This window comes from Panthera pardus, unplaced genomic scaffold, assembly GCF_024362965.1.
Source record: "Panthera pardus isolate Hobbes unplaced genomic scaffold, ASM2436296v1 HiC_scaffold_6, whole genome shotgun sequence".
Lineage (NCBI taxonomy): Eukaryota > Metazoa > Chordata > Mammalia > Carnivora > Felidae > Panthera > Panthera pardus.
The window spans coordinates 107,463,821-107,486,133 of NW_026526991.1; positions in this window are offsets into that span (position 1 = coordinate 107,463,821).

Sequence of the window (22,313 nt, forward strand, 5' to 3'; positions counted from 1 at the left end):
TCTGGGGAGACCACTGCATTGCTGGGCATTCAGGCCCTGGAGCCTCCTGGGACCTAACCCGAACACTTGGCAGTGCTCTGGTCCTATGGACGCCCACATGGAGGTTTGAAAAAAAGAGCTTTTGTCCCAGTGGCCAGTGGGGAATATCTCAGTTTGAAAGTCAGAATATCACCATGATATTGCCACGGCCAGAATAGAGCTACAGAAGGGGACCCTGAAAACATGACTAACTTGGCCCTCATAATCCTGTGGCTCTTGAATCCAAACCCTATGCCTGACTGGATCAGACCATGTGGTCTCAACCCGTCCCAACTGGGAGACAACTGTGCTGCTGGTGGTTCAGCCTCTGGTGCCTCCTGGGTCCTATTCTTAACCCTAGCCAGGCCCCCTAAGTGGGCCTATCATCGAGTTCTGAAAAAAGAATCCATTTGTCCCAGTGGACAATGGGGAATATCTCAGTGTGGAAGCCAGAATTTTACCATGACTTTTCCACAACCAGGAGGGAGCTGTGGGAAGATATCCTGTGTCCTTGCCTAATGTTGACACACTCTATCTTGTGGATCCTCAATCCAAACCCTAGCAGCTTAAGCAAACCAGGTTACATTTGCCAGTAGCTTACTGTGCTATTTGGAAAGCCAAATAAGGATAATGAAGAAAATAAAAATCCTAGAATTCAAAGACAATCACAGCCTATGCATTTTTTTCTACATATGAGCATTATTTTCACAGAGTGGAATCACAAAGTGGTTTCAGTTATTTGTTTGGCTAAACTGCTTTTTGTGTTTGTGTGTATGTGTGTGTCTGTGTTTTATTGTCTTGTTTTCATTTTAATGGGGCAAATGTAAGTCCATGTCTTTAAATATCCTTTTATATTGGTTTTCCACCTTTTTTACTCTACTTATCATAGGGAATAATCTTCATATGCTGATAGTACCCTAAATAGTACAAATAAATGAGAAAAACAAGTAAACATAGAAGGAATTGTTGCTAACTTTTTCCTTAAAAAAATAACGGAGTGGCTGCACCAGTTTGCCTTCCAACCCACAGTGAAAGAGTGTTTCTTTTTCTTCATATCCTCAGCAACAGCTGTTGTTTCTTCTGTTAATTTTAACGATTCTAACAAGTATGAGGTGATATCTCATCATGGTTTTGTTTATATTCCCTAATAATGAGTGATGTTGAGCATCTTTCCATGTTTCTGCTGGCCATCTGGAAGACTTCTTTGGAAAAGTGTCTATTCATATCTTCTGCCCATTTCATAACTGGATTGTTGGCTTTTTAGGTATTGAGTTTGATAAGTCGTTCTTAGATTTTGGATCCTAACCCTTATCAGGTATGTCGTTTGAAAACACCTTCTCCCATTCTGTTGGCTTCTTTTAGTTTTGTTTATTTTTTTTCCTTCAGTGTGCAGAAACTTTTTATCTTAATGAGACTCTTCCTCCACCAACAGAAAGCATGGAGTCTTGCCATTTGCAACTACATGGATAGAACTAGAATGTATTATGCTAAGCGAGATGAGTCCCACTGCAAAAGACAAATATATGATTTCACTCATATGTGGAATTTAACATACGGGAAGGTGGGGAAGAGTAGAAAGGGAGACTTTTAACAATAGAGAACAAACTGAGGGCTGATGGAGGGAGGTGAGTGAGAGATGAGTCTGATGAATGATGGTTATTAAGAAGGGCACTGATGATGAGCCCTGCATGTTATATGTAAGGGATGAATCACTGAATTCTCCTTCTGAAACCAGCATATTTACAAACTAAAATTTTTATTAAAAATTTTAAAAAACTTAATGGCCCTCTCACTTGGTCATGGCCTATTAAAAGTTTTTGACAAAGGTGTAAGACATTCTTTCTGACACCATCATTTTAAATGGCTGCCTGATGGTCCTGTTGTCAGAGGAAACGGATGCTCTCTAAGAAGGAGGTGTCCCATTCAGGGCTCTGAGAGTCAAAGCAAAGATGACTCATGCCTACATGAATTTTTTGTGCAAATCACCAACCACTCTTTTTGGTTTATAAAAGCAGACCCCTCCCCAAGGGAATCAAAGGTGATGGCAGCTGAAATCATGGCAAAAATCACCTTCAGTGTAAGAGGTGAGGTCCCTCACATTATTTCGTGCCCTTATCTCTAGTGCACAACAAGGGGTTTACTTTCATGGATTTGGTGAAATATTTTTGCTGGTTTGGTGGATGAGAAATGACTACAAATCCATTATCCTATGTTCACTTTTCTAATAATGCATGAGGCCGGACGTTCATTACTTACAGCCATTTCTAAAATGTAACCATTGTTCTCAGTTCTGGGGTGAGCTTGCTGAACTCCTGGAATTCTCCAGGGGAGGCAGACTGTGATCCATGTCTTGTCAGGAAACTCCACTTCTTGTGAAACCACTAAGCTATTAGTGACTGTCTTCTAACTAGCGGAACAGACCTGGAGTCACGGGAGGTCAGTTTCAAGATTTCATGGCAAAAATTCAGTCACTTTCTTCTTAATTTGTCCTGAGTTTGTTCCATCTCTCTCTATGTCTCTCTACTGTAGAACACTCATTCTAGATTTTGATCAGCATATTTTTGTGGAGATGACTGCTGATAATGGGAGATTACTGTTGTATCTGAGGCAGTGGCCATCCAGAATGACTACTGCATGACTATTCCCTTGTCCAGCTCCTCCATCAAAACTCGGTGGACACCACTGACACAGGAGGCTGCCTGTTCCCTGGTGTCCAGCACTAGCCTGGAGCCACAGGCACTAAAGCCTGGCTGACATGAAGGCAGTGACCCTTTAAGGTCCAAGGATGAAGTTCAGGACCTATAGGCTGCAGAGCTGTGCAAGTGATCTCAAGCTTCTGCCATTCTCCTTTCTTCAGCACCAGTGTATGCTCTTCACTCATGAGGCTTCCTCATGTCAGCCAGGATAACGATGCCCTTATGATTTCCAAAAGAAGACCCTGAGGGTCCAAAAGGTCTGGTATTGTACTTTGACTCTAGACTCTGTGTACAGAGCTCTGACGTGTCCTTCCCTATCCAAAGTCCTCATCAACACAAGTCCCCAAGCTTCTCTAGGCTCTCAAAGACTTCCAGCATGTATAAAGCATTTCTCTAGTATATCAGAACACAGTGAGTCACTGATGGAAAGCCAAGGCCAATTGATGCTTTAAGATATTATGGAACTCTGGAGAAACCCACTGTTAACAAAATACAGGAGAATATTTTCTTCTTAGTTATTGTGTAACCTAAGAGGAGTTACCTCATCATAATTCTAGGTGCCCACAGAGTTGAAATGCAATATCCAATTCCTTCCCTCTGGATGCTGGTCCAAGGATGACCCTGGGTCCAGAAGAAACCTCCAAACATTAGTAATTCTTTGCCTGTCTATGGGCCTTTGAGCATGAAGCTAAGAAAATGGATGCTGCTGCCTGCCCCATGGCAGAGCTGTCTCTAACCTCTTTCTTAATTCTCTCTTGTCACTTCCCCAGTGTCTGCTCTTTAACAAAACTTCACTATGTGTGTCCCAGTGTATATGTGGGGATTTAGATAGTAAAATGACCTCAAATGGAGAGCAAGTGGGCATGATACCTCCAAGAATTGTAGAGTCTCTTATTTCTAAAGCAAGCTTGATGGGAGGGCTTTGCACCATGGCCTAAAGTCAGAGCCCAGCCTTATCGTCTGGACTCTTCCCATCTCCTGTGATCTGGGCCAGTCCTAGCCTCTTGATGAGATGAGTCACTCCACTGTACAGTGAAGCTTGTACAGAATTACAAAAGCCAGTTCTCAAGAGGATGTGATGCTAGGCTCCATTAACACTGTATTGGGTGCCAAGTTGGGAGTTCTCAGCCACACTTGTATATTAAGTATACTGGTTTACTTGATAGAGGCATAAAACAGGCAAAAGTGTGGAGCCAGTGAAGGAAAATAAGGTCTATGTCCACCACCAGGTACCCAGGACATCACTAACCCAACAGTGCATTGAGTGTGATCCCTGTCTTATGAGGTATGGTAATGCAGCAAATATTCTTCTCAAGAAGTATGTCTTAATCAACCACCCACCCCACTACCACCTACTGTTTCCAGTAGAGAGGGAATGGATATCAACCAGGCAGAAGCACTCCATCTCGGAATTAGTCCATTTCCACAGCTTCCTCTGCTACCAGGCATACAGAGATATGTCTTTCAGAATGACATAGACCCTTTTCAAAGTCACACAGTGCTCCAATTGTGAAGTTCATGCTTTGGTTAGGGTGAGATTTGGGCACCTGTAGTAGATGTCAAAGTAACAGTGGCAAAAACAAGCTACAGATGTGCTACTGCTTCATATAAATGAAACCTGGACATTAGCTAGTCTATAACTGAATACGGATTGCCCACCATGGGAGATCAAATATCATTGATATCCCTGCTCTAACATGTCAGTATAGGATTTCCTTTTTTAAAATTAAAAAAAGCAGAACCTATAGTTAATGCATTGTGGTGTGGCTAGAGCATCAAGTCACTTATGCAACAATTAATTCATCCTGAACAATGTTTTCTTAATAAATTCAGATAATGTAGAACTCGTAAGTTTAGCTATACTTTTTGAAATTGATCAAGTAATTGAAATATTTTATTATTTTTTCCTGAAAATACTTTATCCAAAGACATCCTATGTTCATATATTTCTGATTTCAAAGTTTACTAAGCACAGCAGCAGAACCAAAAGGTTCATGTGTGTGAGCAAAGTTCTCCCAGATAAAATATCTGAGTCTGGATGACAGAGTCAAATTGGAGGTATAAAAATAGCAAGACCAAATCATCTGCTCATTCCCCCCCACCCCAGGTTTTGTTTAAAAATTTTTATTTAAATTCTTGTTAGTTAACATACAGTGTAATCTTAGTTTCAGGATTAGAATTCAGTGATTTCTCAACTACAGACAACCCCCATTGTTCATCATATCGGCTGCTCTCCTCAATACCCTTCACCCATCTATCCCATCCCTTACCCATCCAGAAAAATGAATCAATGAATTTATCCCATTGACCACTGAACTAAATATACTGTGAAATCAACCTAACCAAAGAGTTATAAGATCTGTACTCTGAAAACTTATGAAGGAAAAGGAAGGGACACAAAGAAATGGGAAAACATTCCATGCTCATACTTCGGAAGTACACTGTTAAAATGTATATACTATCCAAAGTAATCTACACATTTAAGGCTATCCTTATTGAAATACTACCAGCACCTTTCACACAGAACAATCTGAAAATTTCTATGGAATCACAAAAGATCCCGAATAGCCAATGCCATTCTGAAAAATAAAATCAAAGCTGGAGGCATCATTGTTCACATATTCCAGAAGAACAAAAAACAAAACAAAAAAAAACACAAAGAAACAAAAAACAAAAAAAAGGAAAAGAAAAAGGGGAAAAATGCCAAATTATTTATTGTGATTGACTCAATTATTCCAAGAATGCTTGTGTTCAATCTTTCTTTATGCTTATAGTTCAACGCTAATATAATAAAATCAAATTCTTGCCACTCAGATGTTCAGAATAAATGGAGAAAAAGGTGAGAGCAGAATGTGTTTTCATGAAGTTTCAATGTTTACGGCATTTCTTCTCAGTAGTGTTTCACAATATGCAAACTCCTCATTTCAAGGTGATAGTAGAATCTGGCAAAATCCAGAAGCCACAAATGACAGACTGCCTTGCAAGTGAATTTAGATATGTCTATATTTGTGTCCAGTATCAGTTACCTGTTTGGAGATCACCAGAATTACTCAAAGTTCAGTCTCTGGAAGGCTTCCCACTCAAATAGGTTGTGATATCTATAGTCGAAGTCACAAAAACAGTGATGTGTCCCTGTGTGTTTAATGCAAAGAAACGTACCATGCTACAAAGCAATCAGGTTAGCTTTTCAATAGAATAGAGAATATAAAACCCAAACGCACTTCATTGCAGGTGGTACTGGAAAGGGCCCACCGCATTGCAGTGGCAAAAAGAGACAGATAAGGGATAAGAGACAGGAGCAACTGGTCAATCCTCAGTGATAAGAAACTCTAGGCAAGCTCCCAGTCCAGTGGTGTGCTACCACACAGCAATTAGTTTTTGATTTGGGGGAAGAAAGTTTGTCCTGCTGTTACTGAGAACTCAGTGTTTGGCAGGAAGGTGTTGGCCCAGATGGTCACTTCCTGCTTTCTACCCATCTCTTGGAATGCCTGAACTTCCCTTATTCTGAGATACCCATGGTATGTCCATGCAAAGTCCACACCTTGAAGAGGTAAGGATATAAAAAAGTAAAGTCAATAACTAAAAGACCAGAGCCCATTTCCACAGACTTGGGTATGTGCCAGGAGCCAGAATAGAGCTCCCAAATTACCACTGCTTTATCATTAAAGGAAAGGAATGGAAAAGAGTGACAGTCCTTTTTCACACAGGGCTCCTAAGTGTAGCTAAGGTCTGGCCCACTCATGTTGGTGATGACAACCTTGCCTAGGAAAAAGTGCTGGTAACTTCTTTTGAAGCTTTCTACTATTTTCATCTGAGATGAAGACATTTGGCCCTTGGTGTGTGCCTTCAAATTCCCTTGCTCTTTCATTATCCCTTAATGAGGATTTCATTAAGGAACATCCACAGACATAACCGGGGACCATTTTCTGATGTTAATCATGGACTTCTGACTAGTTCCCAGTAATCTGGGATCACCTGGGCAACGAGCCCATGGGACTCCTCTGCAAGACCTACCTTGGCAGAAGAAACACAGGGCCTTTGAAACTGTTCAGCAGAAGAGGTTTGCATGTGCACTGGGGCAGATGATGTTGGAAAGGATCCTAACTCATGTCAGGGGCAAGGGCTTAGGGTCAAATTCAGGACCTACAGTGCTGTCACTCAGAAAACACCCAGTAGTTCCTGGGGAACCTGTACTCACACCCGTGTGTCATCACATAGCAATTAATTTCTGAAATCAAAAAGTAAATGTTGACCTGCTGCCTGTGTGGTCTCTGAACTCTGACCTCCTGCCTGTGTGAGTCTGAGAACTCTGTGTTTGGCAGGTTTCTGTTGGCATAGGGCCATTGCCTTGCTCTCTGTCCACCCTTTTCAGAAAATCCTTAACTACCTATCTCCTGAGACATTCAGGGTTCATACATATAAAGTCCATTCATAGGGCAGGTTGGGGCACAAATTACTCAAAATTAAAACACCGGAACCCGAATCCACAGACTTGCCATGAGCTAGATCCTACCTTGTAAGCCACAATTGCCTCTAACCACAGATAGGAAAGCCTTGAAAGTTGGTGATAGCTTGACACATTCCTGACCTTATTGAAGTTGTGGTGCATGACTTTTGTGCACAGAACTCCCTGGTATAGCTAGTGGATTTTCCACTTCTCTTCAGGCAACAGGTCTTTCTTACTCCTTGTACTCTAAACCTGCCCAGGGAATTGTGCTAGTAACATTATCTACAGTTTCATTCTATTGTCATCTGAGATGAAAAACTTGAGCCATAAGTGTATCATTTTCAATTCCCTTACACTGATTCTGACTGTGTGTTCACTGTGAGACATTCAGTGCCAGAGTCTGGTAGCTATTTTCTCAAATTTTAATTGTGGAGTCATGGCAAGTTTCCATCAATTTGGATTACTTTGAACATAGGTGCCCCAGGGTGTCTGTCAGATCTACCTTGGTAACAGGAGGTATTGGGGACTTGAATGTGTTAAGCACAAGAGGATTGCTTGTGGGTAGGGGCAGGTATTGTGGGAGACAGTTGGCCTCATTTCTGTGGCAAAAGATGATGGATATGTGGCCTCTTCTGGGCCACAGTCAGAAGCCAAAAAAAGGGTCACACCCATAAGACTGATTAACTACCAGTGAGCATAATGAAGGTTGTTTTATACCACTGCAACAACTAATTTCTGATATCAAGGGGGAAAAATTACCCTCCTAAAAACTGGAGTCATTTAAGTCTTATGTTTGTGCAGTGACTACTACTGTGTCTGTGCCCTTGTCAATGACTGCCTGAACATCCTGCTTTCTGAGAGTCTAAGGGTTTCTGTATGCTCAGTCTGTTTCCACAACAGGTGAAGGTAGAAACTACTGAAAAACTAAAAACTCAGAACCCAGTCCCACAGACTTGGGCATCAATCCATATTGAGACTCTGCCTTTCAAATCATACTGCTTTTACTCACTGGCAGGAAAAACTACAAAGCTGGCACGTTCCCCAAGCCCTCCTACATGATTTGAGGTCAAATATAGGGGTTTTATGCTACATCAGGACTCCCAAGTGTAGCTAAAATATGTTCCATTTCTCTAGAAACCACAGTTTTCCCACAGTCGTAGGACACCCAGTCTATGGGTGAGGAATTGTTCAAGTCACTTCATTCACAGCTTTATTCCATTATCAGGTGAGATAAAGAATTTGGACCCAAGCGCATCCCTTCCAATTATCTTGATCTTCTTCTCCGCAGGTTTTCCTATGAAAGATTGAGAGTCAGAGCCTGGAAGTATTTCTTTCCAATTTTATTTGTGGAGTCCTGCTACGTTCCCCTAAATCCAGTGTAACTTGGGCAATGTGTTCTCCATGGGCTCATCTGTGAGACCTATCTTGGCAACAGAAGGCAAAAAGTCTTGGAAAGGGGCAATTGTTATTGAGAGGGAGTCATCCTCGCTTGTGTGCAAGGGGAGATGGGAATTAGAGGTCAGAGTCTGGAACCATAAGCCTGTTACCCAGAGTGTGCCCAGCATTCCTGACCAGTTAACATATGGAGATTACTAAGGACATATTGCCCTCCTTTACTGAGACCTCTGTGTTTGTCAGGCTTCTGTTAGGCTGACGGGAGTTGGTTACCCTGTTCCCACTTGCCTCTGTGATGTTTCTGCATTCTGAGAAGATCAGTTTCAGCCTAAGTATTGTTCTTCCCCAGATGGTCAGGGCAGAGTTCATTCAAGGACTGTGGAACCAGAACCCAATTCCACGACATGGCTGCCAGGCACCACAATGAAGCCAATATTCAGATAGATCACCAGTGACTCTGCCCACTGAATGGAAGAGTAAGACAAGAGCCAGAAGCTTTCCTTCCCTATCAAGATCAGAATGCAGTGTCCCTGTGGCTGGTGGTTCCTTTCCTCTGAATCCCACAGGTGTTTCCTTGTTACTCTCAGAGCACCAAGCATGACTAGGAAATGGTGCTCATGTGACTAGCCAAAATTCATTCTATTTTCATTTGATGTGAACAGCCCTCGGTATGTTTCTTCTGTTTTATTATTTTTTATTATTTTGTTATTAATAATGTGAAGCAAGAGTAGTTATATACTATGTGCTTTGGGAAGGTAAAGTCAAATGATTAGTTTCCAAGGAGACTTTCATATGTTAAAGACTCACAGATTACTGGAGGTCTATTGTCAAGCCAAGGTTGTTTTCCATCTGGCAAAACATTAACAGTCAGTAGGGAGTTCCTGGAGAAACATTTTACTCTGCCAGGGTCAAGTATTTATCAATGGGCTGAAGGTGACAGGGAAATTCAGTTTTTTAAAATGTTTATTTTTTGAGAAAGGGAGAGAGAGAGGGAGAGATAGAGGAAGAGAGAAAGCGAGAATATGTTCTGGGGAAGGGGCCAGAGAGAGGGAAACACAGAATCAGTGCTTGCTGCTTGGCCAGCCCTGGTAAGTACAGTGAAGGGTAGAGATGTCTTCATTTTGTGTCAAAGACAGTTCACACCTGCACACTATGCTTCAGGGCCTGGTCAACACAGAAGGGGCCCTTTCAAGAACTAGTGCATCAGGTCCAGGTTACAAACGATCATTAGCTGGGAGCAAGAACCCTTTGCCTGTAAGTCAAGGCTGCATCTATTTCCTGATGGGAAAGACAGGAAAAACTGACAAATACAGTTTTCTCTGTTTATGAAGGAAGAATACAGACCTGAAAAATTTCACTCTCAGATGTAGCCAATGGAGATTTCTTCTTACACCAGCCCTCAGGTGTTCCTTACTACCCAGACAGCCAGTCTGTCAGGAGATAGGAGTAGGCACTTTATTCCAACTTTAGCCCATTCTCTTGTGTAATGAAGAAATTTAGTCCTCTGGGTGCCTATTTGCATTTTATTGTTCTTTTGTCCAAACTAGGTTCTACCTGGGAACAATTCAGAGCAAGAGCCTCAGAAGAATATATTTGGTTTCAACTAGAACATTCCAGGATCCATGGGGCTGTGTCAGGAACACATCCTGGGTCCAAAAACTGGTATGGGATTTCACAGTCAATTCCTGAGCCAATTGACAGCACTCACTGAAAACAGGCCCCTCTGTCCCTAGGGGCTTGGTGCTTAGCTAGAGTAATTGCAGGGATGGGTAGCCAGCTGATTTCCCTCCACTGGCGGATGGAGGTGCCTTCATCTTGCAGACTAGATGGTTCACGCATGTGCACTAGGCTCCAGGCACTGGTCAATGCACAAAGGGACCTTGAAGGGAATACTCTACCCAGGCTGGATTCTAACTACTTGACCATCAGCTGGGAGCCCCAAACAGCTACTAATGGATCACTGCTGCCCCTGCCTACTAATGGGAAAGGGCAGGAAACAGACTCAAAGCTAGGGCTTTCCCTCTCTTTCTGAAGGAAGAATGCAAACTTCTTGCTGACGGGGTTCCCATGTGTAGCAATAAAAGGCACGCCTCACTGAAGCCCACAAGTGTTGCTTATTCCTGAGGCAGCCAGCTTGCTAGGAGATGGTACTAGTCACTTCATTCTCCACATATTCCATTCTCACTCCTAGCAACTAATTCTGGTGCTGCATAGATTCATTTTCAACCCTTTGCTCTATTTTCAAACTAGGTCCTCCCTGGGAAGCATTCCATATATTCTCTCAGAGGAATATCCCTGCTGTTCAGCTGGTGATCCTAGTCCAGTCCTTGTGAATGTGCAAAAGGTTTAGCCACAGGGCCCCTGGAATGTTAGTATCAAAGCCATGCAGTCATTCAGAGTCCTGGGGGCATTGGGAGGGCACAGAAAAGATCTTTTGCACTTCGGCTGGGCCAGAAGGCTGGGAAGGGAGCTGGCCTACTTTCTTGGCTGAGAGGACAAGAAATTACACAGCCCCTTTCCAGATAGATCCCATTCCCATTGGAAATATTAAATTTGGCCCTCTTTATGGTAACTTCCTTCCCATGCCTCTATTTCTAACTTGTCCCCATTTAGACTTAGGAGCCATGTAGCTGTCACTCACTCAGCCCATACCCTGGGATAGATTTGCACACAAGCCTCTGCATGTTGGAGGTGGGTCCCACCTAATCAGGTTTGGATTTACCTTCCATCTGGGGAACAGAGAGGCCAGTGGGCCACAAGCATAGGTGGTGGGTGCAGGACACCACCACAAGGAATTTTCTGGTTTTACTTGCGTTTGTGGAGGAGTGCGTATGTGAGGAGTCTGTGGAGTATCTGTTTTGTGTGCGATGATGGTATATTTATGGCTTTTTTTTTGCTTGAAAAAGGTTTATTACATTAAAAATACATCACTGGGCCTTAGGTACTCAGGGCTTGGACCCGTGTGGCCACCACTTCTGGGCTCAGGAACCACCCAGAACACGTGGAAGCGGCAGCGGCGGAGTCGCCAACTCGGGTTTTGGCTGTCCCCACGTTGCTGGCAAACTCCTGTACACCCTGAAAAACCCTGTTTAAATGTCTTGTCTTGGGCAGAGGCTGCTGGCTCTCTGTGGTCGCAGGGCACACTCCTTCTCACGGATGAGGAAGCCCACGGGGAGCTCTGCCAGTGCCCGGCACGGGCCAGGTACGCAGTGTGCACAGGGAATGTCTGCTGATGTCCATACTTGGGCTAGGCGAGGGGTCATGGGGCTGGGTCACCTTCCTTACATCCTCTTCCTCATCTTGCCCTTCTTGGAGCGCTCGTCCAGGCCGAAGGCGCCCTGCTGCAGCTCCTGGGCTCGGTGTCGGTTTCAGGCAGAGTGCTGCTTGAGCCCCCACGCTGCAGGATGCGCAAATTCTGGGCTTGGCACCGCTGCTTCAGAATCTGCTGCTTGGTCTTGAGCTCTGAGCGCACTCGGCCTGCAGTGTGTGTTTGTGTGTGTGTGTGTGATCTGTGTCTTTGGTGTCTGTTCTGCATGAGTGGTGTGATGGTGAGAGATGTATGTGTGGTTGTGTGGTGTATGTTATGTGTGTGGTGTATCATTGGTGTGTGTTTGCTTAGTAGTTTTGTGATGAGTGTGGTGTTTATGTGTTGTGAGTGGAGTGTGTTTGATGTTTGTGTGTTACATATGTGGTTAGTGCTTGTGTATGTATGGTATGCATTGTGTGGGGATGGTGTGTGTGCTAAGTACATTTCCATGTGCTTTATAGGTTGTGTCGGGTTTGTGTGTGTAGTATAGGTGCTTATGTGTGTGTGATGTGTGTGTGGAGTGAGCGTGGTTTATGTGGTATTTGTGAGACACAATTGTGGTTTACCTGTCATGTATGTGTTTGAGTGGCGATTGTGTGGCATGTATTAGGTATATGTGTATTGTATGTGCGGTATATGCATGTTGTGTGTGAGGTGTGTGTGCCATGAGGTCTGTGTGTGAGGTCTGTGTGGTGTATATGAGGTGTGTGTATGCTACCTGTGTGTAGTATATTTTTGGTTAATAACTGGCCTATGTTTTGTGTGTGGTGTACTTATGGGTGCAGCGTATGTGTCACGTATTTGTGTGTCTTCTATGTGTCGTGTGTCTTATGGGTGTGGTGTGTGTGGTGATTGTGTGGTGTATGTATTTGTGTTGTGTGAGATGCGTGTGGGTAATTTATGCCTGCTGTAGGTGTGGTGTCCATGTGGTGTATGTGTAGAGTTTGGTTGGTTATGTGTGGTTTGTGGCGGCAAATATGTGTGGGAGTTTGTGTGGAATATGTGTGCTGTGTATGGTGAGTGTGGTTTGTATTCCAGAATTATGTAATCATCCCCAAAGCAAGGTTGTGTGGTGTACAGGTAGAATGTTTGTGGGTAGTCTCAGCCAGAGAATTGGGGTGGTTCCTGACTCATGTGTGGGACGAAGGGCAGGGAAGATAGATATCTCCTTCCTCGATTTGACCCATGCCCGTTGGAATGCAGAACTTTGACTCACTTACTAGTCATTTTTATCCCATTGCTACTTTCCTGAATGGGTGTCCATTCTCTCACAGCAAGACCATGTGCCTCTCTCATGTACAACAAAGTTCCCAGGATTAGAGGTGTGTTTCTAGGCAGTTCCTGAGCCAATGCAGGGCTCCAAGAGTCTGATATCTGAGAGAACAGACAGCACTCCTGACCTTAAGGCTTCGGTGCTTTGCAGGATGCAGTAATTATGGGAAGGGTAGCCACATGGACTCCCACCCCTAATTGATGGACAATACCGTCCCTTGGAAGAACAGTCTGTGCATGTGCAGTATGCTCCATGACCTGATCTGGTCACAAAAAGCCTTTTGAACAAAATTGCACCAAGGCCTCTTTCCTATCTCTAGATCATCACTTGGAAACACATTCTTCATCAAAGTCCCTGCCCCCTTATCTACTGATACAGGTGGGCACAAATGCACCAAAATTCCAAGTTTTCCTCTCTTTCTTAAGGGAGCATGTAGGTCTCTTGCTCACAGGGCGTCTATAGCCAAAGCCCACAAAAGGTTCTTCTGACTCCTGAGCGGGCCAGTGTGCTACTGTATTAAGCTGGTCAGTCTCTTCTAAATGTGACCCAATCGTCATCTTTATTGAAGTTTTCTGACCCTCGGTGCATCAAATTTCATTATATTGCTTTCTTACCCATCAATGTTTGTTATGGGGTCCATACATATTCAGTCATTCAGGGTTATAGCTCCATGTGGCAAATGCCCAATATGGAACAACCTTATGGCTGTGGGACAGGTTGAGCCAAGGGGCCTGGGTATTTTCGTTTCAGGACCACATGGGCATATAGAGCCTTAGGGCATCAGAAGGGGTTCAGCCAAGAGTTGTGTGTGGGGAAGCTGGGCCAGACGTTTTAGGGGGGAGCTTGCTTCCATGCTGGGCCTAGGGGAAACAAAATGTGTGACCAATGTGTCCCTTCCGTATTGATCACATTCCCATAGGTTGGAAATATTGAATGCAGTTTCAAGCTGGCTGTAGCCATTCCCTTTTGATTACTGTATCTTTGACTCAGTGTTTCTTCACCCTTAGGAGCCATGGACCTGGCACTTAGTGGGCACAAATGGCAGCATCAGGTTCCTCCTGGGTCCCACACTTAGTGACAGCCAATAACACCAGATATCCCAAAGGAGAAGAGCCCTCCTCTTCCTGAGCTTGGTACTTGGCTGTTTGTAGCAAGAGGTGGGGGAGGGGATCCAGCTTGCCTCATTGCTCTGCCTGAGGTGCCTACCTTCGGAAAGGCAGTAGCAGTGGCTATGGGAGCAGTAGGCTCCAGAAGATAGTCGGCACAGAAAGAGCCTTTTATAGGCAGATGGCACCAATGACCCGTTCCACACTTTAGAGCAACAGCTGGGGACATCTCAATACTGCATTGTCACTGCTCACTCCATTTAGTGAAGGAAAGAGCAACAAAAGCAGACAATATCCAGGGTTCTCTGGGTCCTTCTGAAGGAAGAGGCAGGCCGTTGATGACAGGGCTTCCAGATGCAGAAATTAGAGGACACATTTGCCTAAGCCCTCTGATGTTTCCTCCCCTCCTCCTCCTCCTTCACCTCTTCCTTGCCTCCCTCCTTCTTCTTCTTCCTCCTCTGCATCTCCTTCTCCTTCTCCTTTTCTTCCCTTCTCCCTCTCCTCCTTCTCCTTCTCCTCCACCTCCTTCTCCTCATTCCCCTCGGTCTTCATATTCTTAGTCTTCTTCATCTCCTTCTTCTTTTTCTTTTTCTATTTCTTCTTATTCTTCTTGTCTTTGATGTAAATTTGGGTTGTTTAAGATTTTTCTTGTTTCTCAGGGTAGGCATTTATCACCATGACTTCTCATCCTTGCAATTTTGCTGCATCCAATAAATTTTGGTATATTGTATTCCACATTTACTTGTATCATTACTTTTTATTTATTCATTTGTCTATTAGATGTTCAGTAGTATAGGGTTTAATCTGCACATATTTTGAAATTTTCCAGTTTTCTTTTTTCATCTTTTCATTCCAATGTGTTCATAAAATATGATTGATATCATTTTAATCCTTTCAAATTAATTGTATTTGTTTTTTTCACTAACATATGATCAATTCTAGAGAAGTTTCATGTGAGGTTGAGAATGTGTATTCTGTTGCTTTCGGATGGAAGGTTCTGTAACTGTTCACTGTATGTGGTCTAATGTGTTATTTAAGGGCCATGTGTCCTTAATGATTTTCTGTCTGGATTATCTGTATTTTACAAAATTGGAGTACTGTAGAGTTGGACACTTAACCCACTGAGCCACCCAGACACCCCGTAAGCAGAATACATCTTTTAAAATTCCATCCAGGCACAGTATAACTTTTGATTGGAGGATTTATTCCATTTACATTTAGAGTAATTATTGATAGGTCAGGACTTACTAATGTCTTCTTATTAAAACTTTTCTGTCTGCTTTCAAGTCCTTGTTCATTTCTTCTCTTGTTACCTTTCTTTTTGAAAAGATGGTTTTCTGTATTGTTATACGCTTCTAAAACTTTTCTGTCTGCTTTCAAGTCTTGTTCATTTCTTCTCTTGTTACCTTTCTTTTTGAATAGATGGTTTTCTGTATTGTTATATGCTTGTTTTCTTCTCTTTATCTTTTGTGAGTTTACTGTATTTGTGGTTTTTATGAGCCTTACATAAAAGGTCTTATAAATAAAGCGTTTCATGTTTGGTGATAACTAAACTGCAACTACATACAAAAGTATGCTCCTTTCCTCCCCCCTCTCATATTCTTGATGCCATGATTTATATAATTTTAAAATGTATTCATTTAAAAATTGTAGAAATAAATCCATAATTTTATGCTTAAACTTTGACAAAGGAGGGAGGAATATACGGTGGAAAGACAGCCTTTTCAACAGATGCTGTTGGGAAAACTGGACAGCTCCATGCAAAGGAATGAAACTGGACCACTTTCTCCCACCATACATAAAAATATATTAAAAATGGGTTAAGAACCCAAATGTGACATCTGAACCAATAAAAATCCTAGAAGAAAGCACAGATAGTAATTTCTGTGACATCGAACATAGAAAACATAGCAAAATTTTTCTAGATAAGTCTCCTGAGGTATAAGAAACAAAAGCAAAAATAAACTATTGGGAGTTAGTCAAAAGAAAAAGTTTCTGCACAGTAAAGTAAATAATAAACAAAACTGAAATACCACCTACTGATTGGGAGAAGTTATTCACAAATGATATATCTTATAATGGGTTAGAATTCAAAGTATAAAAATAGCTTATACATCTCAACACCAAAAACCCCCCAAAATGTCCAATTTAAAAATGGGCAGAAGACAAACATTTTCCAAAGAAGACATACAGATGACCAACAGACATGAAATAATGCTCAAATCACTCATCATCAGTGTGCATTATCAGGTTTTGCAAATCAAAACCAATGAGTTATTATCTCACACTAGTCACAATCACTAAAATAAAAAACACAACAAATGCTGGTGAGGATATGGAGAAAAAGGGACCCTTTTTTATTAGTGGGAATGCATACTGGTGCAGTCACTGTAGAAGCGGTATAGCGCTTTCTCAAAAAATTGGAATTTGAATTACCATATGATACAGTAACTGCACTAGTGGGTATTTAACCAAAGAATATGAAAATAATAATTTGAGAAAGTATATGTTTATTGAAGTATATTTACCATAGCCAAATTATGGAAGTAAACCTTTGTCCATCGATAGATGAATGGATATAGAAGTGGTGTATATATGCAACAAAACAGCCATAAAAAAATTAAATCTTGGCATTTGCAATAACTTGGATAGATCTAGAGAGTATAATGCTAAATTAAATAAGTCAGTCACAGAAAAACAAATGCCATATAAATTCACTCATCTATGGAATTTAAGAAATAAAACAGGGGCACCTGGGTGGCTCAGTTAAGCGTCTGACTTCGGCCAGGTCATGATCTCATGGTTCGTGGGTTCGAGCCTTGCATGGGGCTTTGTGCTGATGGCTCAGAGCCTGGAGCCTGTTTCTGATTCTGTAAATCCCTCTCTCTCTGCCCCTCTGCTGCTCTCTCTCTCCTCCTCAAAAATAAATAAGAAAAACATTAAAAAATTTTAAAAAAGGAACAACAAAAAGAGACAAACCAAGAAACAAACACTTAACTATAGAGAACAAACTGATGATAATTGGAGGAGAGGTGGGTGGGAGGATGCATTAAATACATAAAGGAAATTCAGAGTACACTTATGATGAAAACTGAGTGATGTATAGAAGTATGGATCACTATATTTTACACCTGAAAATACTAAAACACTGTATGTTAACTATGCTGGAATTTTTCAAAAGGGAAGAAAACTAAGTAAATAACTGCTTTTTGTAGATACATAGTATCATTTTGGACTTTATGTCAGGATCATAAACAGGGAGTTTTGGCTATGATAGCATTGAAAAGTACTGTTTAATGATTTCTTGACCACAACCTTTCACTCCCCAAGTCTTCTCCTTTGAGAACTTTTCTACTAATCTATGGTGCTAAGACCCCAGAGCAGCATTTACATTGCATGATTGTTTCTAAATATAATTTGTGAAACTGAGATATAATGAAACTAAAGCAAGACCAGCTAAAAACTTTCTTCCTTTAATTTGGATTTGTATTTCATATACTATTCAGTGTCTATAGATAACATGAACTGGTTTTCTTGCAGACTCACAAAGAGAACAATTTAGTTCATTTTGACTCATACCAAAAATGAGTGAAAATGGTTTTCAGGAAGAGATAAAAATGCAGGAAAAAGAGCAATGAGAGCCTTGTTGCCATCAGTTGTGATGTTTACAAACACTGTTCTCTCTCCCAGGAGGACCAGCTTCTTGGCTTTTGCATATCTTTAGATGTCCAAAATCTTTACAAATATCACCAAATGTCTTACTTGTTAGCTCACTACGGTTTTGTTATTTGTAACAATGAAAACTTGAAAATGGACTTTTTCTTACACCACACACAAAAATAAGAATAAAAACTGTAAAACCAAAATTTTACAATTTAACATCTACAAAAATAATCCAATAAAAAAATGGACAGAAGTCATAAAAAGATAATTCTCCAAAGCAGACATCCAGATGGCTAACAGACACATGAAAAAAGTGCTCATTATTACTATTAGGGAAATGTAAAACAAAACTACAATGAGATATCACCTCACACCTGTCAAAATGGCTACAATCAACATCACACACGCAAAAAAACATGTGTTCATAAGGGTGTGGAGAAAGGGAAACCTTCTAACTGTGGAAATGCAAACTGGTGCAAACACTCTGGAAAACAGTGTTGAAGTACCTTAACAAGTTAAAAATAGAACTACCCTATTATGCAGCAATTGCACTGTTAAGATTTACCCAAAGAATACAAAAATACTAATTTTATAGGACACATGCACCCAGATGTTTATAACAGAATTATCTACAATACCCAAATTATGGAAAGTGCCCGTGTCCATCGACTGAATGGATAAAGAATATGTGATATATATATGTGGTGGAATGTTATATAGCCATAAAAAAGAATGAAATCTTGTCATGTGCGGACATAGATGGAACTAGAGTATACTAAGATAAGTCACTCAGAGAAAGACAAATACCATATGATATTAGTAATAAATGAACAAACGGGGAAAAATAGAGACAGATCAAGAAATAAAGTAATTATACAGACTAAACTCATTACCAGAAGAGTGGTGGAAGGGTGGTGGATAAAGAGTTGATGGGGATTAAGGAGTGTATTTGTTATTGTGAGCACTCAGTGATGTATGGAATTGTTGGATCACAATATTGAAATCCTGAAATTAATATAACAATGTATGTTACCTAGCTAGAATTAAAATAAAAACTTAAAATGCCAAAATTAAGTAAAAGTGTAAAAAGCGCATAGTAGTAAAAAAAAAATAGCAATGTGCCAATGTGTATGTTATCACTAATTTCTTAAAAGTGGAAAACCTTAAAATTTAACCATTGAAAATCCTTTTTTTGGTCAATTTTTATAATATACTCATCATAAAAATAATTCTAGCAAAGTAAAAACAATGTAAACTAGTTAAGAAGAAAATATATGACAATGATAGAAGTGTTATATGTTTTGGGTTTGGTATTTATAAATAAACTCCCTATAAACATTCATTTTGCAAATTTACTTGCTATTTTGGTTCCTACCGGTGGTATGATATCTCTATTTACTCAGCATATTTACCTTGCCCAACAAATGAATTTGTACTTTTTTTGTCATTTTGAAAAGTGAGATTTCTTTATAGAGTCTGAGGAATAGTTATGTATTAAGTATATGTTTTGCTCCTGTCTTCTCTTAGTCTGTGGTTTGTTTTGTGTCATTTTATTACCGGTTTCTTTCAATTTACTCAAATTCTTTTTCCTAATTTCAAGTCTAGTGCTCTTGGTATTATAGCAATGAAATCTTTGCAGGTGAAAATAACACAGAGTATTTTTCTGTTAGTTTCCTAGAAATGTATACATTATTTTATGTCTAGGATTATTATTTAACTTTGGTATACTTGCATATAAAAATATGATAAACAAATGTTCACTTCAACCAAGGTAACATGTAATATAACACTTTATCAGCTACACACTATTAACATATTCTGGTTAAATAATTAAAACTTTATCACAATTAACTCTATGAATATGAAAAGAAAAATGAAAAAGAAAGCACAAAGTCATTAGACAGATTGATTTTCAAATCCTAGATCTTTTGATTACTATGTTATTTTAGCAACACTGAGCATCATTTTGTTACCCTGTAAAATTCAAGTTGTATAGCATATAATATATAATTGACAAATGCAGAGAGTGATTATCAAGAATAAAAGAGTGTGTAAAGGACTTATCTAACAGTGGGAAATAGAATAAGTACATGTTAAAGGGTTTAATTAATTTATTTGAAAGAATTCCTTATGAGATATTTTTAAGGCCTCAGATTATAATAAAAAATTTACAAAAATTTATGAATGCTACGAATAATTTATTATCTAAATCAAATAGTCAAGAAATGCCAAAAGTCAATTTTATAAGGCAGTAATCTCATGTAAGTCTATGTAATTGAGATATTGTGATTATGTGGTAAAACTAAAATGAGGAAATTGAGCAAGATAATTTCTTTTGCTCCTGAAATATCTAAAATTTGGAGCATGAATCACATGCTTAGATTACATGAATAGTTCAAACCCTTATCACCGTAACACAGCTTTGCATTTTGAAAAATAGCCACAAGAGGGCAAGAAGAACCAATGAGTAGGGTCCACATGTTTAGATTACCATGAAAGTTTTCAACTAATTATTATATAATTATTAATTACCACAAAATTATTTCTCCTCATTTGTTTACTACATAAATCATGTTACTTACTGATACAGAGTCACAAAATATCCTAAAACTCAGGTGAAGCACTTTATAAATAATACTCTACTTGATTTGCAATTTGTGAATTCACTATTAATAAAATAATTTCTAAAATGGTGTTTATAGAAAACACAATTGTGCTATATTTTTTGCCACCTCAAGGAAATATAAAAAAGCATCTCTCATATTGTTTCATTTATTTATTGTAGAAAATTACAAAAACAAGACATGTATATTATAAAAATTATCTCACATGATACAAATTTTTAAAAATTCAATTCCCTGTTACATTGCTCCATTAAAAAATAATTACTGTTAAGTTTCTCATACACTCCCCAAATGTTCTTATGTATAAAGTCAATGAATATATAAAAGTGTGTATATGTTTGTGCATCTGCATATGCATGTTATGCTCATTAAATCTTGCACCTTGTTTTTGCACTGAGTGTGGGACCCTGGATACTTTATCAGCAAGATAGATGAACCACATGGATTTCACAAGTGGCAGAGTATCCCTTTCTATGGATGTTTCAATAATTTATGTAATTAATCTCTACTTATCCAATCTAAGGCATATAGACAAAATAAATTCCAGTATACAAACCAATATATGTTTATTCCAGTATACAAAACCTAAGTGCATCTTTAAAAAAAATTTTGTCCTTTGAAACAAATTAATTTCAGCCAGTAGGGTAAAAGTTAAATCTCATCACTAAAGTTGAATTATTTTTATTTTTATCTTCTTAGTTATGAAGTTTCTACTGCTTTTGTATCAGACTTGGAACAAAACAACCTCTTGCAGTTTTGGCCCTCTTTGTGGGTCCTGTCCATCAGAGAACAAAACAGCTATCAGGCATAGGAACAATCTTCTTCACCCTCCATACAGCACTTCTAGGTGACAAGGGGAGGCACTACCTCGACCAACGGATCCCCTTTCTAGATCGGGAGTATCCCTTAGTTGTAAAGCTTTTTCTTTACACTCTTGTGTCCAGGACATTTAATGTTCTACTTTGGATAGGCTTATAAGATCTAGGCAAAGGTTTGTCTTCTCGAATTTTTTTTCTAGCCTTTTTTTTCTCTACCCGGATAATTCAGAAAAGAAATTACAAAGCCTAAAATTAGCCAAAAAAAAAAACCAAAAAACCAAAAACCAAAAACAAAACAAAACAAAAAATGAAATAGGGAAGAAGGAAAAGTAAAAGAAGAGATACATAAATTAATACCTCAAGAAGGGGCCTTGCCACAAACATTTAGTTTAGTTCTAGGGTTTTGCTCTATTTCATGCAAAGTTGCAATGAAGAAAAACGGCTACATCATAGGTAAGTAAATTAAAAGTTTTGCAATTATTAAGTTACCATCCAAAGATGCTGCATCAAGGTGTGTTCTCAAAAGTAACGCACAAAGCCCTTTACCTCCACATTCTCATGTGCATAGGGTAAAACTAAAAATTATTAGTATGTAAACTATTTTACTATAGTCAAAAGATTTAAATATTTTATAATTGATGTCAGTATATTTTTTCATGTGGTTAATATATTTGCTATTCATATTAATATCCCTCTCTTTTGTGTTTTTTTGTAAGATTTCCACAAGAAATTGGAGGTGGTCTGTAAGAAGACATAATAGGTTAGTTAAAATTAATATTTTCTTAAAATTTTCAAATCATTTGGAGAAAAGATAATATTCTAGAAAGCTAGAATTAAATGTGTTATCAACTTTGCTGTAAAACATAAAAGTTGATATGTTGATAGTATTTGATATCTGGTATCAGCTATTAAAAAGCTTTTCTGTAGTATTGTAAAGAAAAAGAAAACACTCTTCTTAAGGCATAA